The sequence below is a fragment of the Orcinus orca genome, chromosome 19, assembly GCF_937001465.1.
Source record: "Orcinus orca chromosome 19, mOrcOrc1.1, whole genome shotgun sequence".
Lineage (NCBI taxonomy): Eukaryota > Metazoa > Chordata > Mammalia > Artiodactyla > Delphinidae > Orcinus > Orcinus orca.
In genome coordinates, this window is record NC_064577.1 from 26,645,480 (window position 1) to 26,662,521 (window position 17,042).

General features: G+C 46.7%; 1 protein-coding gene and 1 non-coding gene across 15 annotated transcripts in view; one reads left to right on the forward strand and one right to left on the reverse strand.

Moving 5' to 3' along the window:
* Positions 1–17,042, reverse strand: part of SLC39A11 (solute carrier family 39 member 11) — a 419,622-nt gene that overhangs the window by 146,072 nt on the left and 256,508 nt on the right. The window lies entirely within an intron of this gene.
* LOC117203611 (U6 spliceosomal RNA) lies at positions 13,596–13,702 on the forward strand. Its single transcript, XR_004486476.1, has one exon. It is a non-coding gene; the product is annotated as a U6 spliceosomal RNA (small nuclear RNA).

The window sequence follows — 17,042 nt, forward strand, 5'->3', positions numbered from 1 at the left end:
ACTTTCCTCTTTTGTGAAAGGTCCTCTGTCCAAACAAGGCCTCTTTAAGGAATGAGAATATGATTAGCTTTCTCCTTACAGATACGAGTAACTTTCCTGTGATCCACTTATGTGTGTCAGTGAGTAATGAGATGGAGCTGGGAGCAGCAGGTATTATTACACATCAGACAGATGAAACCACCTGGTCACACTGGAATTTCAGCCTCCATTTGCTAAATTCCTTTTTGACATTTCTCAAGATGGCAAAGTGCCCTTAAAAAAAAAAAGTGTTGGACAAAACTCTAATTCAAAAACATACATGCACCCCTATGTTCACAGCAGCACTAGTCACAATAGCCAAGGCATGGGAACAACCTAAGTGTCCACTGACAGATAAATGGATAAAGAAGATGTGGTATATATATATATATATATATATATATATATATATATATATATATATATATATATATATATATATATATATATAATGGAATACTATGCAGCCATAAAAAAGAATAAAATAATGCCATTTGCGTCAACATGGGTGGACCTAGAGATTATCATACTAAGTGAAGTAAGCCAGACAAAGACAAATACCATATGATATCACATATATATGGAGTCTAAAATGTGACACGAATGAACTTACTTATGAAACAGAAACAAACTCACATACATAGAGAACAGACTTGTGGCTGCCAAGGCGGGGTTAGGGGAGGGGAGGGATGGATTGGGAGTTTGGGATTAGCAGATACAAACTATTATCTAGAGGATGGATGAACAAAAAGGTCCTACTGTAGAGCACAGGGAACTGTATTCAATATCCTGTGATAAACCATAATAGAAAAGAATATGATAAATAATATATATGTGTGTGTGTGTGTATAATTGAATCACTTTACTGTACAGCATACATTAACACAACATTGTAAATCAGCTATACATCAATAAAATTTTTTTCAAAAGTGTTATCTGCTTGATTTATACCGCTACCTGGTATGGCCCCAAAAGCTAATTTTCTCTCTCAATATTCAAACACAACTGTTTTCTTTTTTTTTAATTTTTTTGGCAGTGTACTTTTATTTTTTAATTTATTTTCTGAAGTATAGTTGATATAATAGTTTGCATCTGCTAATCCCAAACTCCCAATCCATCCTGCCAGCCCACCCCCCGCTCCCCCCTGGCAACCACAAGTCTGTTCTCTATGTCTGTGAGTCTGTTCCTGTTTCATAGATAGGTTCATTTGTGTCATATGAAACACCACTCTTTTCAAAAGCAGAGGATATTTGAGAGCTCCTCTTGCTTCCCTAGCCTTCTGTCCCCCCACACCCCTGGGATTCTTGTACGCAGCACAGCAGTTTTGCAAACAGTACATATAGGCAGACCTCAGAGATACCATGGGTTCAGTTCGGGACCACCCCAATGAAGCCAATAACGCAATAAAGCGAGTCCCACGAACTTCTTGGTTTCCCAGTGCATATAAAAGTTATGTTTACACTACGATGAAGTCTATTAATGTGCAACAGCATCATGTCTTAAAAATATCTTAAAAATACTTTATTGCTAAAAAAATGCTGACCGTCATCTGAGCCTTCAGTGAGTTGTAGCAGTAACATCAAAGATCACCAATGACAGATCACCATAACAAACAGAATAATAATGAAAAAGTTTGAAATAGTGTGAGAATTACCAAAATGTGACACAGAGACACAAAGTGAGCAAATGCTGCTGGAAAATGGCGCTGATAAAACTTGTTCGAGGGACTTCCCTGGTGGCGCAGTTGTTAAGAATCTGCCTGCCAATGCAGGGGGACACATGTTCGAGCCCTGGTCTGGGAAGATCCCACATGCCGCGGAGCAACTAAGCCCATGCACCACAACTACTGAGCCTGTGCTCCACAACTACTGAGCCCATGCTCCACAACTACCGAAGCCCACGCGCTCTAGGGTCCATGCTCCACAACAAGAGAAGCCACTGCAATGAGAAGGCTACACACCGCAACAAAGAGTAGCCCCCACTCGCCGCAACCAGAGAAAGCCCACGCGCAGCAACAAAGCCCTAACGCAGCCAAAAAAATAAAAAAGCTCGTTCGATGCAAGGTTGCCACAAACCTTTGATTTGTTTAAAAAAAAAAAAATCTGCAAACTCAGTAAAGCAAAGCATAATAAAATGAGGTCTGCCTGTAGAGCAAAAAAATCTGACGTGTACAGGACCCTTGCTAGAGTTTCTGAATTTAGCAAATAAAAAGACAGGGTGCTCAGTTATATATGAATTTCAGATAAAACAGAAACTTTCAGTATAAGTATATCCCGAATATTGCAGGGGATATACTTATGCTAAAAAGTATTCATTGTTTATCTGAAATTTGAATTTAACTGGGTATTCTGTATTTTAACCAACAGTCCTACTTACCCAATCTAGAGTCCAAGTTCTAGGGTGGGGAGAAGTTGGGCAGACCGACTGCACTCTCCTCTGAAAGCAGCCACACACTCGTCTCAGTGAAAAAATCTTTCAATGATGTACTACATGGGTCACGTATAATCCAGGGTAGGAAAAGATTCTGTTAGAGACCAAGGAAACTTCGTGGAAAGATAACTGAAGTATGTATATATGTATCTATTTATTTTTATAAATTTATTTATTTTTGGCTGCGTTGGGTCTTCGTTGCTGCACACGGGCTTTCTCTAGTTGTGGCGAGCGGGGGCTATTCTTCGTTGCGGTGCATGGGCTTCTCATTGCGGTGGCTTCTCTTGCTGCAGAGCACGGGCTCTAAGTGCATGGGCTTCAGTAGTTGTGGCTCGCAGGCTCTAGAGCGCAGGCTCAGGAGTTGTGGCGCACGGGCTTAGTTGCTCTGCGGCATGTGGGATCTTCCCGGACCAGGGCTCAAACCCGTGTCCCCTGCATTGGCAGGCGGATTCTTAACCACTGCGCCACCAGGGAAGTCCCAACTGAAGTATTTACTTTGCTTAGTTACTAACCTTTAGGCAGAGACGCAACTGGAGTTTAAGAAACATAATGAAAACCTTATTTACAATCTTTTTAACTATAATAGACTTCTCCATTTATCATTCTAATGATCTCAATCCACACGATTGTCAGAGGGTGAAATGCTGTCTGTGTAAGAAGGCTGATTAGATTCCCTTGTCTTTTCAGTCAGTACATATTTTCCAGGCCCTGAAAGTCATCCATGCCTTAGCTTTGATGCTTATGAATAAGCAATTGCTTTGCTACAACAGAGAAACAAGTAGGTCTGTGTAATTGGTAAAAAATTAAATGTACGCCAGAAGAAGAAATGGGTTCACTATTAGCTAAAGATTTCTCATCCATTAAGCAAACCACCCACTAAAACGTTGTTTGTTCCAAATAGCTAAGATAATAGTTTCTACTCTCGGTCAACGGAACCAAGATTTCCAATAAGATTAAAACGTCCACCTACCAGGTCAGCTCTTCTACCGCCTTATCAACGTGAGCTCATTCCTGATGAATTAACTGCTCTCCAAAAATAAATCCCACGTGGACTCCAGCGCTGCCTCTAATGCTTCTGAGCTTACCCTACACATTGTGTTCAGTGCAGACACCCTGGTGGGCAAGACACCTCCATAACTACTGAGGGATCCACCAGCAGAAGACATTTGCTTCAAAAGAGTTCCAGCCCCCTCATTAGAGAAAGGGCATTTTGGAGAATTGAAGACTGCTTAGAAGAGCTTTACAGAGGACTCTCAACCTCTCCGGGAAAGATCGGGGCTCCTCGCTTGACTTATACGATTGTAAATTACCAGGTCGAGGAGGTGTCGTCCAAGAGGACAGCACCTATTTCAGGCTTGTGTCCAACTGCTAACATGAACTTCATAGTCATTTGGGTCACTTTCACCTTTGACATAAGGCCACTCTGCCATCTCCTCTAATTCTGAGGATAAACATTCGTAGCCAAGACCACTGTATCTCCAAGTGTGGAATGAAGACATCCATTGCTGTGCGTGGTGGAGGCTCTTAAAAGATGACTCCTGAACCACCCCCACCCCCACCCCGGTAGCTCCTGAATTAGAACCTATGGGAGAAGGGCCCAGGAATCTGCATTGTACAAGCCATATGTCCCTTCACGCTCACCCCAACATATTTCTGATACAGACTACACTCTAAAAATGAATGTTTTAGACTGCCCAACTACAAATGAGTCGAGGGATTACCTCTGTACTTAAATTTACTTTAGTCCAGGGACTTCCCTGGTGGCGCAGGGGATAAGACTCTGCACTCCCACTGAAGGGGGCCCGGGTTCGATCCCCGGTCAGGGAACTATATCCCACATGAAAGCTGCAACCAGGAGTTCGCATGCCACAACTAAGGAGCCCACGTGCTGCAACTAAGGAGCCCGCCTTCCGCAACTAAGACTGGGTGCAGCCAAATAAATAAATAAATACTTTTTTAAATGTACTTTAGTCCAAATACTACTGCCTAATTTGGTGTCTCAAAGTACTAGACAGAGATATATCTGACCCTTAGTCACAGCTGGGCACCTAAAGATTCATATGGCTTTTTTCCTTTGCCTTTACTTTGCCATACACTTTTTTCCACTGCCTTTCCGCAGTGGGAAAGGTAAAGGCATTTAAGACTAGAAGATGAAAAGTAATTGAACTATCTTGATAGGAACCATCATCTCCTTACATAAAATAAAAATCCTTTTCTTTTTTTTTTTTCAAGAGGATATGGGTCATCGTAAGGAAATTCAATCACCAGCAGAAGAACGGAGAGAAAAATAAATTCCTTCAAATCAAGACACCTCTCATCTTGCCTAAGTCGATATAGGGTCTATAGACAGGGACTATATAGGGTCTAAATCAATATAATCCCTCTGTCTATTTATATATATAGCGTTTCCTCTTTTATCCTAGAAGTTGGTCACCAGGAATCAAAACATGACAGGATAGATAAAAACTCTTAGCTTCTATAATCAAGAGAGTATCCACACTGCCAATATTAACAAACAGCATGACATTCTGCAAACCACAATGGGAAACAAAATCTTTCTTTTGTCAAAGGCCGCAAAACTGAAAGGAAAACATGGTGCTTCTAAATAGGTTTAAGTGAGACTAAAATTTCATAAATATTTCTTGGTTTATGGATTTTCTTTGCTTTTCGAGATACAAACAGTTGATGCTGGATCACAGGATAATCGCTGGAGATAACAACGAAAAAAGAAGATGATGAGCACAGGCCTGAAGATTTAGGGTTTGCTTTTTGTCTTCGCTACAAGGAGGTCAGAGAGCTGGGGCTTGACCCGGATGCAAAGGAGACTGCAAGTCCACGTCTGGCTTCAGTAGGAAGTGTTTCTTGGTCACAGTCCCCAATGCTGGGGAACAGAACCCAACTCATTCATCGGAAGTGTCCCGAGGGAGAGGCTCGTGGAACCAACCCAGGAAGGCCACAGAACCCACCCTGGAACGCAGACAGGGCCAAGGGAGACCAGGACTTCCTGCTCCACCCACAAAATGCCCCCACGTCGCCCTCAGGGTGGCACCCTTATCCCCAGTGTCCCAAAATGCTGGCCACTCCTGCTGTAACACTGCCCCCTTCGCCATCAGGTCCATCTAACTGGCCAAGCCAAGGTCACCTCCAGCTGCCAGACAGGCTGGAAGTCCAGCTTCTATCCTGAAAGGCAGGCTCTGTCTTTCACCAAGACTTGCGAGATGGGGCAGAAGGGAGAGTCCCAAACATGCTCAAGGGGTTCAGGGCCCAAGCAGCTAGGGGAGAGAGGGGTGGAGAGAGGGAGGGAGATATTCGCGTCCTCAGACATCTAAGTCTGCAACGTCTTATTCTACATTAAAGTTGCACCATGTTTTTCTCACTCTTTAGAAAGACACAGCGAAATGAACGGAATCCACGGTAGACAATTCTCACGCCAACTCTATCTCCAGTGCTCTACACGTCACCCTAGGAAAGTCCCAACCGCTCAAGATTTTTGCTTCTTCCAAGTGTAACTGAGCTGAATTAGACAGACTCCAGGGCCCCTTCTAGCACGAACCTTCTATGCTTCTGGAGACAGCCTCTGACACAGCTGGCCTAAATGACCACTCATCCCTGGTGAGTAGGAGAGAGCAGCTGTTTCCAGTGCCAGAGTTTCTAGAACTCTGTTCTAGCCCAAGAAATTCCCCCAGATGAGTTTCACGGACAGCACATTCCAACCGTTCATAACATAAGGACGTGCTCTGAATGAGGTGCAAGTTCATTTGCCCCCGGGGAATCAACCTCTTTTGCGCCCTCAAGTAAAAGCACTATTTTCCCTTAAAATGTATTAAAATATTTTCTGACAAATTCCCACCCATTATAGGAAATATACAAAATACTGATGAGCACAAAGAAAGACAGAAAACCACTCACCACCCAGAAGTGACCACCTTTTAAAAATCCTAACAATCTTTTCTATATTTATACTGTGTGTGGATAAATGCAAACACACACACACATCTTTTAACTGAATCATACTATTTTGAAACATGACTTTACACAACAATAAATCGTAAATACATTCCATATCATAATACATTCTCCCGTATCAGAGGTTCTCAACCAGACTCCCGTCAGCTGCTAGAGGTCGAGATGCGCACGATGCAGAATTTCCAGTAGCCGAACAGAGAGCTAAGAATACATACTCAGGGGCTTCCCTGGTGGCGCAGCGGTTGGGAGTCCGCCTGCCGATGCAGGGGACACGGGTTCGTGCCCCGGTCCAGGAAGATCCCACGTGCCGCGGAGTGGCTGGCCCCGTGAGCCATGGCCGCTGAGCCTGCACGTCCAGAGCCTGTGCTCCGCAACGGGAGAGGCCACAACAGTGAGAGGCCCGCGTACCACAAAAAAAAAAAAAAAAGAATACATACTCAAACATATATACAATGGAACATTACTCAGCCATAAAAAAGAACGAAATAATGCCATTTGCAGCAACATAGATAGACCTAGAGATTGTCATACTGAGTGAATTAAGTCAGACAGAGAAAGACAAATATCATATGATATCACTTATATGTGGAATCTAAAAAAAAAATGGTACAAATGAACCTATCTACAAAACAGAGTCACAGATGTAGAAAACAAACTTAGGTTAACAAGGGGGAAAGAAGGGAATAGGGATAAATTGGGAGATTGGGATTGACACATACACACTACTGTATATAAAATAGGTAACTAATAAGGACCTACTGTATAGCACAGGGAACTCTACTCAATACTCTGTAATGGCCTATATGGGAAAAGAATCTAAAAAAGAACGTATATATGTATATGTATAACTGAATCACTTTGCTGTACAGCTGAAACTAACACAACACTGTAAATCAACTATACTCCAATATAAAGCAAAATTAAATTTAAAAAAAAAGAATACATACTCAAGATTCCTTTTCCTGTCAGAAGAAAAGATGTGCTTACTGTCCAAATCATTTTAAAGTCAAGCACAACCAATGAACTTCCAGGCCTCCAGTGAGGTCTGGGGTTTAGAATCATGAAAGGTGGCTGGACAGGAATGAGGAATCACCAGTTTAAAATTGGCCGAATGTTGGTGGAACTTAAAAGGGCCAATGTTTCTTGTTCTGAGACTTCTGTGATGTAAATGTTATCTTTAGGAGTGGTTTCTGAGCCCTTCCTTCTTAGGCTCGATTTAAATGGTGTATGAAAAAGAACATGTGTCTAAGCAGGGGTGCCTTCTGCAGCCTACGTTTCCATCATATTGAACATTTTTCCCGTTCATCATTTATTTGTTGTCTGTTTGCAAGGCCATCGCCTCGTGTCTGGGCCTGAGCTTTGCTCACAGTTACATCTACAGCACCCAGCATGGTGTCTGGCACAGAGGAGGTTACTTAAATATTTCGCGTACTAACCCTATTAGAGGTGTTATCCTAACTACCCACTCACAGAAGGCACTACTTCAACCTAATCCTCCCCAGGAGACAAAGGGGGGGGGGAAGGAGGGGAGAGCAGTTCCATGAACAGTAAATGCCAAGCTGAAAAGCAGGATAATCAAACTCATAACCTCATATAATCACCAACCCCCCGGCCCCGTGACACACAGCAGCCCAAGATGAGCTGATGCTTGCTTCATGACCCCCTCTGCTCCCCGATTCAGGATCAACTATCACTGACCGAGCGTTTGTTGTATACACTGCAAGGTCCCGGATGTTCAGTGACCTGGAGAACTTTGTATCTTCTTTAATCCTAGAAGCAGCTCTAGGAGGTATGAACCCATCTTACAGGTAAGGAATGGGTTAGCTCCGGGCCCTACCCAACATCCTTCCTTCCGAGTAGCTGCCCGGCCCCTATACCCAGCTCCGCCCCCTTCCTGTAACTGACAGCCTACAGTGTGCGTGCGGGTGCGTGTGCGTGTGCGTGTGTGTGTGAGTGTGATGCTTCTTCCCTATCCTCTTGGTCCAGGAGGAGGAATTTTCCCTAAATACTCTTGCCCTTTTGTCCCGCCCTTCACACCTCCTGTGGGGAAGAAGTGAGTTTCCTGAGAGATGAATCTGGGGGGACGGACATGCATGGTTCAGCCCCCTCCCTCTTCCCTTGAGTGCCAGGGTGCCCACAGGTAACATGTCTCTGGTCTAATCCCCCATGTGACAAGTCTTAAGGCGGGGCGGCGGGGGGGGGGGGGGGGGGCCAGGGCCCACGTGGCTCCACAGATGTGTCTGTGATTGGCGGCTAAGTCTGCCTAATTCTGCATTCACCATCATGAATCCCATTGTTGCTGCATACAAAACCATTGCCTCTAACCTAACCTTCATTGGTAATGACAGTGAAATTATTTCCATCTGCCTCCTTTGCTTCTTACTGTTGATTCAGAATTCAGACAGGGAAGACCCAACACCCAGCCCTAAACCTGCTCTAGCATCCAGTCCACAGTGGTCAGCGCGTGGATGGACTTGTGATTCAAGCCAGCCCATTAAAGTCCTTGGTCTACACATAATGCCCATGGACCCTGCCCCATGGACTCGAGCCTGGCCACGCCAGCAAAGACAAGGGAAATACATCGGGTGGAGAAGTCACCTCAGAGGTGCCATGTCCCCTGTTCCAGGCCTGCTGCCTATTCGTGAAGCTCCCCCTTTTCCCATGAGCTCCCAGTACTACCCTCCCTACCAGGGAGCCAATAAAAATCCCTCTGGCTCCACCTGGTCTAACTGATCCCCGTCCTCAGCAGCCAAGAGAGGTCGGACTGAAGCAAGAAAACCTGGCTCGGACTGAGTGACCCTGCTAGGGATGACGACTCCTCAGCTACAAAGCAGCAGGGACCGGGGTGCAGACCCAGATCTCCCGACTGCCGGTGCGGGGCCGTTTCCACCAGCCACGCCACCTCAATCTCTTTCCCCTTCAGCCTCGCCACCACTGCTTCTAAAACCCCAAATCCCCTCGACCCACTAATTCTCTGAAGCATTTGGGGCACAAACGTTTCCTTCCACCACGCAGACCCCCCAGGATGCACGTCACTGCCTTGCCCCCTGTAGCTTCGGCCCTCGCCGTGCTGAACAAACTAGACGTCTGAGGGCAAAGAGGGCTTGAACTTGGCCTCCAGGCCCATCTTCTTACCCAAGGCAGATCCCCAGTTCCTTGCACCAGTCTCCTGGCCTGAGCTCTGGCCGGATTAACCACTCTGCCCTCAAAAGCAGCCAATCTTCTTGATCAGGCCAGTCACGTGTCAAGCCCGTGCCAAAGCCCATCCAGAGAAGACCGGGTGCAGAAACGGACGAGCCCAGAGGCACCTATGAGAGAGGCAGTGAGGGCAAGTGGGCGCGCGTCTCCTCCTCCGCCTTCCTCTTCTCTTCCAGAAAGCAAGCCCTGCGTCACCAAGATGGAAAGCTCCCAGACACTGGTCGGATTCAAGAAAATCACATAAAGAATAACAAGGGATTATGTGGGGATGGGACAGGGAACTGGAGCTTACTAACCAGGAAGAAATTCCAGGAGATGATGGACAAAGCGGGGGTAAATGGCATCGACAAGGATCAGCAAAGTCCCTTTCCTGGGGGACGGGCCGAGGGCGTCACAAAGTATATCCTGCCACAGAGAACCTGCATGGGGCAGAAGCACCTGTATTCTTTTTTTTTTTTTTTGCGGTACGTGGGCCTCTCACTGCTGTGGCCTCTCCCGTTGTGGAGCACAGGCTCCGGACGCGCAGGCCCAGTGGCCATGGCTCAGGGGCCCAGCCGCTCTGCGGCATGTGGGATCCTCCCGGACCGGGGCACGAACCCGCGTCCCCTGCATCGGCAGGCGGACTCCCAACCACTGCGCCACCAGGGAGGCCCAACACCTGTATTCTTTCAGGTGAGAAGAACCCCTATGTTAGCGTAACCTACAAAGCTAGAAAGGTGAAGGCCCACCAAGGCCCTGTTGGATATTCTTGGCTTAGGTGGGCTCATTTCCAATCTGCACCGGCTTACGGCTTATAAATAAGGAGCCGCTAGCACATCACTGAGATGCAAATAATTTACACATTATGTAAATGCGGCTAAACGGCTGTCTCTGAAGGTCTGTTTTCCTAATCAGCTAAATATCTCCCCAGCAATACTTCCGTACTATTAATCTGTTCAAAAGACATTTCGGACAGAGGGCAGAGGTAAACCTCGGCACAGCTACCCACGCTGTTAAGCAAAACAAACAAAGAAACAAAAAACGACTCTCCAAGAACGGGGTCCCATCTAGTAAAGAAAAACCACCCTCCCAACCTGGGTGTTCTCCGTGCAAAAGAACACAAGTCAGCTCGTATGACGGCAAACTCGTGTTTGACTTGTGGGTGGAGGGTGGACCCTGGAAAGAAGAATCTGCTGGCACCGCTAGGGAGGCACAAGGGGAAATTCCGGGCCGACCTGGCATCAGTTTGCCACCACCTCCCCACTCTCCAGATCAACAACAGTGATTCGGACACAGAAGCCGCCTGTTCCCCCGCCCCAGGGTTAAAGGGGAAGAAAGCCACCGTGGCTGTGAGCCCCAGACGTCTCCCTTTGCTCACCTTTTCAGCGTGTGTGTGTGTGTGTGTGTGTGTGTGTGTGTGTGTGTGTGTGTGTGTGAGAGAGAGAGAAAGAGAGAGAGAGAGAAGGAGGGAAGGAGGGAGGGAGGGAGGGAGGGAGGGAGGGGGGAGAGGGAAGGAGGGGGGGAGAGACAGAGAGAGAGAGAGAGAGAGAGAGAGCAGCGAGCACACGTGTGCCCACAGCCAGATTATGATCAATTTATTTGCTTTGAGGTGGTCTAGCAGTTTCTCCTCTTCCTCTTGGGGGAATGTCAATCAAAGCAAAGAACGGTGGGCGGGCCCAGCCTGAGTCCCTGGCGGGCTGGCTGAAGACGCCGGTCCTCCAGGAGACACACACCAGGGAAACAAGACAAGGGAAAAGCCCACAGCAGGCTCTCTGGCACTTCCCCCTTTTCTCACCTCTCCAGGCTTCTCTCCTTTCCTTCTTCTCCAAGGTAATCACACAGAGGACTCTCTGTCACCGGGTATGAAGGGTGCGGGAAGAGCGGTTCTGGGGCAGCAGATGAGACTCTGGGTTCACTCCCTTTCCAGGAGCCGGTTCCCCGGACGCCCAAGTTCACATCCCAGTCCTCCCATTTCCTGGTTATGCATCTTTAGGGATGTCACTTGGGACCCTTGGATCTCAGTTTCCACGCTTGCCATGTGCGGATGATAATACTGCCCGCCCTGAAGGACAGGTGAGGGGAGATGGGGGCGGGGGGTCCCCTGGTGGGCACACATCAAATACAACACGAACCCCATCTCAGCAGTTCCCACCATGAACTTGTGTTACATTTATAAAAATATAAAAGAAAGGCTAATGGCGTGTCTAGTACACCTAGTCCATTCTTCACTTAAATCCCCCAAATCAGGAGGTTCGTAGTGAAGGAGAAAAAATTAGATAACGGATTGAATGCAGAATTTTCAAGTGCCGTCCAATTCCAACTCTCCACGCCCGCACAGCAGAAACGTGCCTTGGCTGTTACTGTGAACATTTCAAAATTCCACAATCACATTGACATTTTCAACTTTCAGAAAGGATCACCTGCTGCTAAAGATAATAGGGACTTTGCATCAATAAAAGGAGAGGGCTAGTGCCCTTCAAGATCACTGTCAATTTTGCTTTGGAGTACAAAGTAACTTGTTTTTCCCTTCCTTTTCTTTCATTAAAAAAAAAAAAAAGATTTACTGATCTAATGTAGTTTACTGAGGTTAACAGTAATACCAGTTTGCACTTCCTAAAAAATGTTACAACCAAGGAGATGGGAGCATTTGGAATCCCTGAAGCATGCTGGTTGTTTGGTTGCTTATACTGATATACATAGATAGACAGATATAGGCAGATGGATAGACAGGCAGATCTACATACATAAGTACATACGTGATCTATGTAATATATAGAAATAGTATTCCGATGCTATTTCATTGAGCAATTATATTTCCATTTTCAGATTTAATTTTTTTAATTATACATATATGTATAATGATTTTATACACACACACACACACACACACACACACACACATAATTTTAGAACTCCACCTTGGAAACTGAAACTTAATGGCTTAATGAGAGCATCAGACAGCTAATTGCTGGGAGGAATAAGCACCACTCTTTACTCTCTGGATTTGACCATAAAGACAGTTAATAAGGAAAATGGCTGGGAGGAAAATTGGTTTCTAAAAACTAATCAAGCCAACAGACTGCAGCTCCCAGCAAGGGAAACACGTCTCTTTCTCTACCATTTTCGGTTAAGGTTTGGGGGTCTTCAAAGGGTGGGCTGTCTTTGTGTCACAAATCCAGCGGGCACTCTGCATAGATGACCCCCTGCCTCGGAGGGGGCTCTACGTGGAACCCTTCCCATGTGCGGGGAGGCTGAATCCCTGAGCCTTCTGCTTTCTGAGGCTGTTGGGAGCCAACAGAGCAAAGAAAGAAACTGGTTCTGAGATGGCAGGAATAAGAGGAATTAGGAATCCAATGGAGTGGGGCTGACCAGTGACAACAGCATGGGGATGAAGGAGGCCACACTCACGCTCAGAGGTGGACCCTGCCTGGCAAAACGAGACGACTTAATGGGGACAGAACGGAAACCTTGCCAGGCTGGAAACACACTTTCTCATGCTGTTCCCACTCAGCGACCACAAGGAACCCATGAAGAATGGCTTAGTTTCTAGTGGGAAACAAATGCCACCCGATAGAGGTCCAAAGAAGGGGATAGACGTGGCTGGGGAGAGCTCTGTATTCCTCCAGCTTCAGCTCAAAGCAGAGATGCCTTCCTGAAAGTGAAGGCCACAGAAGGACAGACTCTCCAAGGGATGTTCAGATTATTACTGACCATTAATGCAAAAAAGGACCACAGGGCTGCAGGACAGAGCATCAGTCATCCTCAAGCCACACTGCGGCGCTTACTACACAGAGAGGGTGGGGAGGCCAAGATGTGTATGGTAGGAGCTGTCTGTGACCAGCTGGATGGCAGAAGACCCTAACAGAGCCCAGGCCAGGTTTAGAGTCTTTCACGGTGGCTCTCAAACTTGAACGTGCAAAAGTGAATGAATGAAGGAACAAATGAATAAACGAAAAACAACGGAAGATCACCATTTAGGAAGCCTGAGCAAAGTGCAGGTTCTTGTGTTCATTTCAACAGCACACGTGCCAGAGTTAGAAAGATACAGAGGAGACTAGCATGGCCCCGGAGCAAGGATGACACCCACACTGGTGAAGCATTCCATATTTTTCTTTCTCCCTTCATTTTTTAAAAATTTATTTATTTATTTAATTTATTTTTGGCTGCGTTGGGTCTTTGTTGCTGTGCGCGGGGCTTTCTCTAGCTGCGGCGAGCGGAGGCTACTCTTTGTTGCGGCACGCAGGCTTCTCATTGTGGTGGCTTCTCGTTGTGGAGCACGGGCTCTAGGCGTGCGGGCTTCAGTAGTTGTGGCTCACAGGCTCAGTAGTTGTGGCTCGCGGGCTCAGTAGTCGTGGCTCGCAGGCTTCAGTAGTTGTGGCTCGCGGGCTCAGTAGTTGTGGCTCGCAGGCTCTAGAGCGCAGGCTCAGTAGTTGTGGCCACGGGCTTAGTTGCTCCGCGGCATGTGGGATCTTCCCGGACCAGGGATCAAACCCATGTCCCCTGCCTTGGCAGGCAGATTCTTAACCACTGCGCCACCAGGGAAGCCCACATTCCATATTTTTGAAATAGGGAGTTAACAAATTATCAACTGAAAAAAAATGCACAACCTAAAAGCTGAGAATTATGTTTTATTTGGTGGACTTGCTGAGGACTTCAGCCCAGGAGACAGCCTCTCAGATGGCTCTGAGGGAGGCTCCGAAGAGGCAAGCGGGGGAGCCAGGATATACAGGAATTTTTGCAAAAATAAAAAAAAGTCAGAACATCAAAAGAAAAACCCGACATCTGTATGGGAAGATGCAAGCGTCTGGCTCATTGAAATCATGCCTTTGACGTGCACCTTAACCATCTAGGGCCAGTCTCCTGCTTTTGTCCATCCCAAATCCCCTCAGGGTGCACAGTCCAGGGTGGCTACAGTGGCTGATGGCTTGATGGCCTCAACATCCTTTGTTTACGGACATGGCAGGTGACATTCTTTGTCCTCAGAATCAAAGGGCATCAAATTTCAGTTAAGCACGATGAGATGCTTCCGTTCTTGAGATCTGTTGTACCACACTGTACCAACAGTCAACAACAATGTGTTGTACACTAAAAAAATTTGTTAAGAGGGTAGATCTCATGTTAAGTAGGCTTACCGTAAGAAAATAAAATTTGAAAAGAAATATCACCTAAATAACTTTCGTAACAATTGTACCTTAGGAGAAATTTTTAAGCGCAGATTCTTGGAACTCATGGTAGACCTGGGCAGGGCTCAGGAGTCTGCAGGTATGACAGACACTTTAGAAAACATAACTTAGGGGACAGAGAAGGATCCAGGAAAATGATGGAAACCCATTAGCAATGGACCCCCAAGCTTGCTATGTCCAGCCCTGGTCTCTTGCCAACTGTTCACTGGGCGTCTGCACTTGTGGGTCTCATCATCATTTTGCTCACCTTGCACTGAATGGAACACATCACCTGATGCCCCAAATGTGTTCCCACTCTTGTAATCGCTCTTAGGATAACCAATTCCGTAATCACCTCCACTTACCAAATGAGGAACGTGGGAGCAAGCATCAGTGCAGAAAGCCCAAGGAACCCACACTGAGAAACCCTGTTCCAAGGGGACCCAGGGGAAACCCATGGAGGGATGCTGGGGGAGTGAGTGCGGAGGGGACGGGGCACGGAGGTGTGCTCTGCCTGGGGGATAACGTGCCATGCCTTCGTTCAACGGTCCCTGACTCTGGTCCAAAGCACATGAACAAGAACAGAACATCCGACCCAGACAGAGCTACCTGGCACTTTTCTTGAAATTATCAGAGTGTAGCATTTACCCACCCTAAACCCCCCTGGCAAGTTCTCCCCTGCCCACCAAAATCTGTCCCCCATTTTTCCACTGCAGCCCCCAGCCTGCGGAGAAGTCAGGTCTGGGCTCAGCAGAGCTTGTAGGACCGCCAGTGGCAGAGGCAGGTAGCAGGGGTGGACTACACATAGCAGTGTGCCTGCCGCCATGGCAACCCACAATTAACCAGGGATGGGGAAGAAGGTGCTCAGCTAACTGAAACCCAGGCAACGTTTTAACTCAAACTCCAAGGAAGTTAGTGCTCCGTTAGATTTTCTCCTGTCCTCTTTCCCCACACCCCGTCTTTTCTTGTCACCAAGTGGCTTTAAACCATCTCCTCCCTCCACCCACCCCTCAAAATCACCTCCGAAGATGAGGCTTTTGAGGAACCACTGAGCCAAATCTCCCTCCCACACAGCACACTCAGGCACAGGGCAGCCTGAGAACCCCGCTCTGTCAACTCTCCATCTCAGAGGAAATTCTGTTTGCCCCAAAGATTCTTTGGAACGCCTTGGCTTCCCTATCACCTCCTCACTGCGGGAACCCAGGACAGATATTGTCACATGGTAGTAGGACTGAGAATCACCTGGTGAATTTTAAAGGCAGGATCTTCGGCTCCGTCCCTAGAGAGTTGACTTCGGCAAATCGGGGGCAAGCATAAGCATCTGTATCTTTTTTTCCAGCACCCTGAGGAGTCTTGATATAAATAGATCAAGATTCACCTGGTGAGAAATGTAAACCAACCAATTTGGGGTTTTCCCATAGCTCTGTATTTCACAGGGCGGGCTGAGCTCAGCTAAAGCTGGACATTTAAATGGCCTCTTGCCCATGAAATGAGCCACAGACTGTGAAAGGGTTAACAGGAGACCCCTGCTGCTGCAAGGTGAGCTCCCTAACACATGTTCTGAATACGCTGGATGCACATGGGAAACACCTCCTAGGTGCCTCACCCTCAGGGCATGACTTCTCCAAGCTGCGAGGTGGGACAGGAAAACAAACACGCTCAGAACCCCAAACATTCACGAAGAACTCAACGCTTATAAAATGAGTCCCTACGCAAAAGTTCCCTCCCAGCCGAACAGTTTAACAGAAGTCCTAACCCACCTCTTACGTCAGTCAGGTCTTCAGGATCGTGGACATTTGTTTATATGTTCATTTCCTTGTCAAATGTATGGAAACGTCAAATCACAAGTCATGAAAAAGATACAAGTTCGTGAAGCTGCAGGAAGTGAGGGTGAAGGATGGCTTGTTGCCTGGCAGAACCTGGGACAAGAGGACCTGGAGAACAACTGAAGACGAGACGTAGCAGAATTTGTTTGCAGATTTAAGTCTCTGCCCAAGATATGTCAGTTTTCAGCAAGATTAAAGATGAAGATAAAACCAAAATCTCCCTCCACAAACACCTAGAAATGATGCATGAAATAAACAAATCAAAAGGATTTCAAATACACATCTGAGCTTGCAACAAAGAAAGGGAATCAGGAAGCATAAGGAGGCTAGAAACCAGAGCCTATACAACAAAACCAGTCCAGAGGCTGCCTAGGGATTAACAAGGTTTCCAAGAATAGGTCCTGGGTGTTACTGTCCACCTGGGGGCCTTGGGCCACATCAAGTAGGAGGTGAAATTCTACAA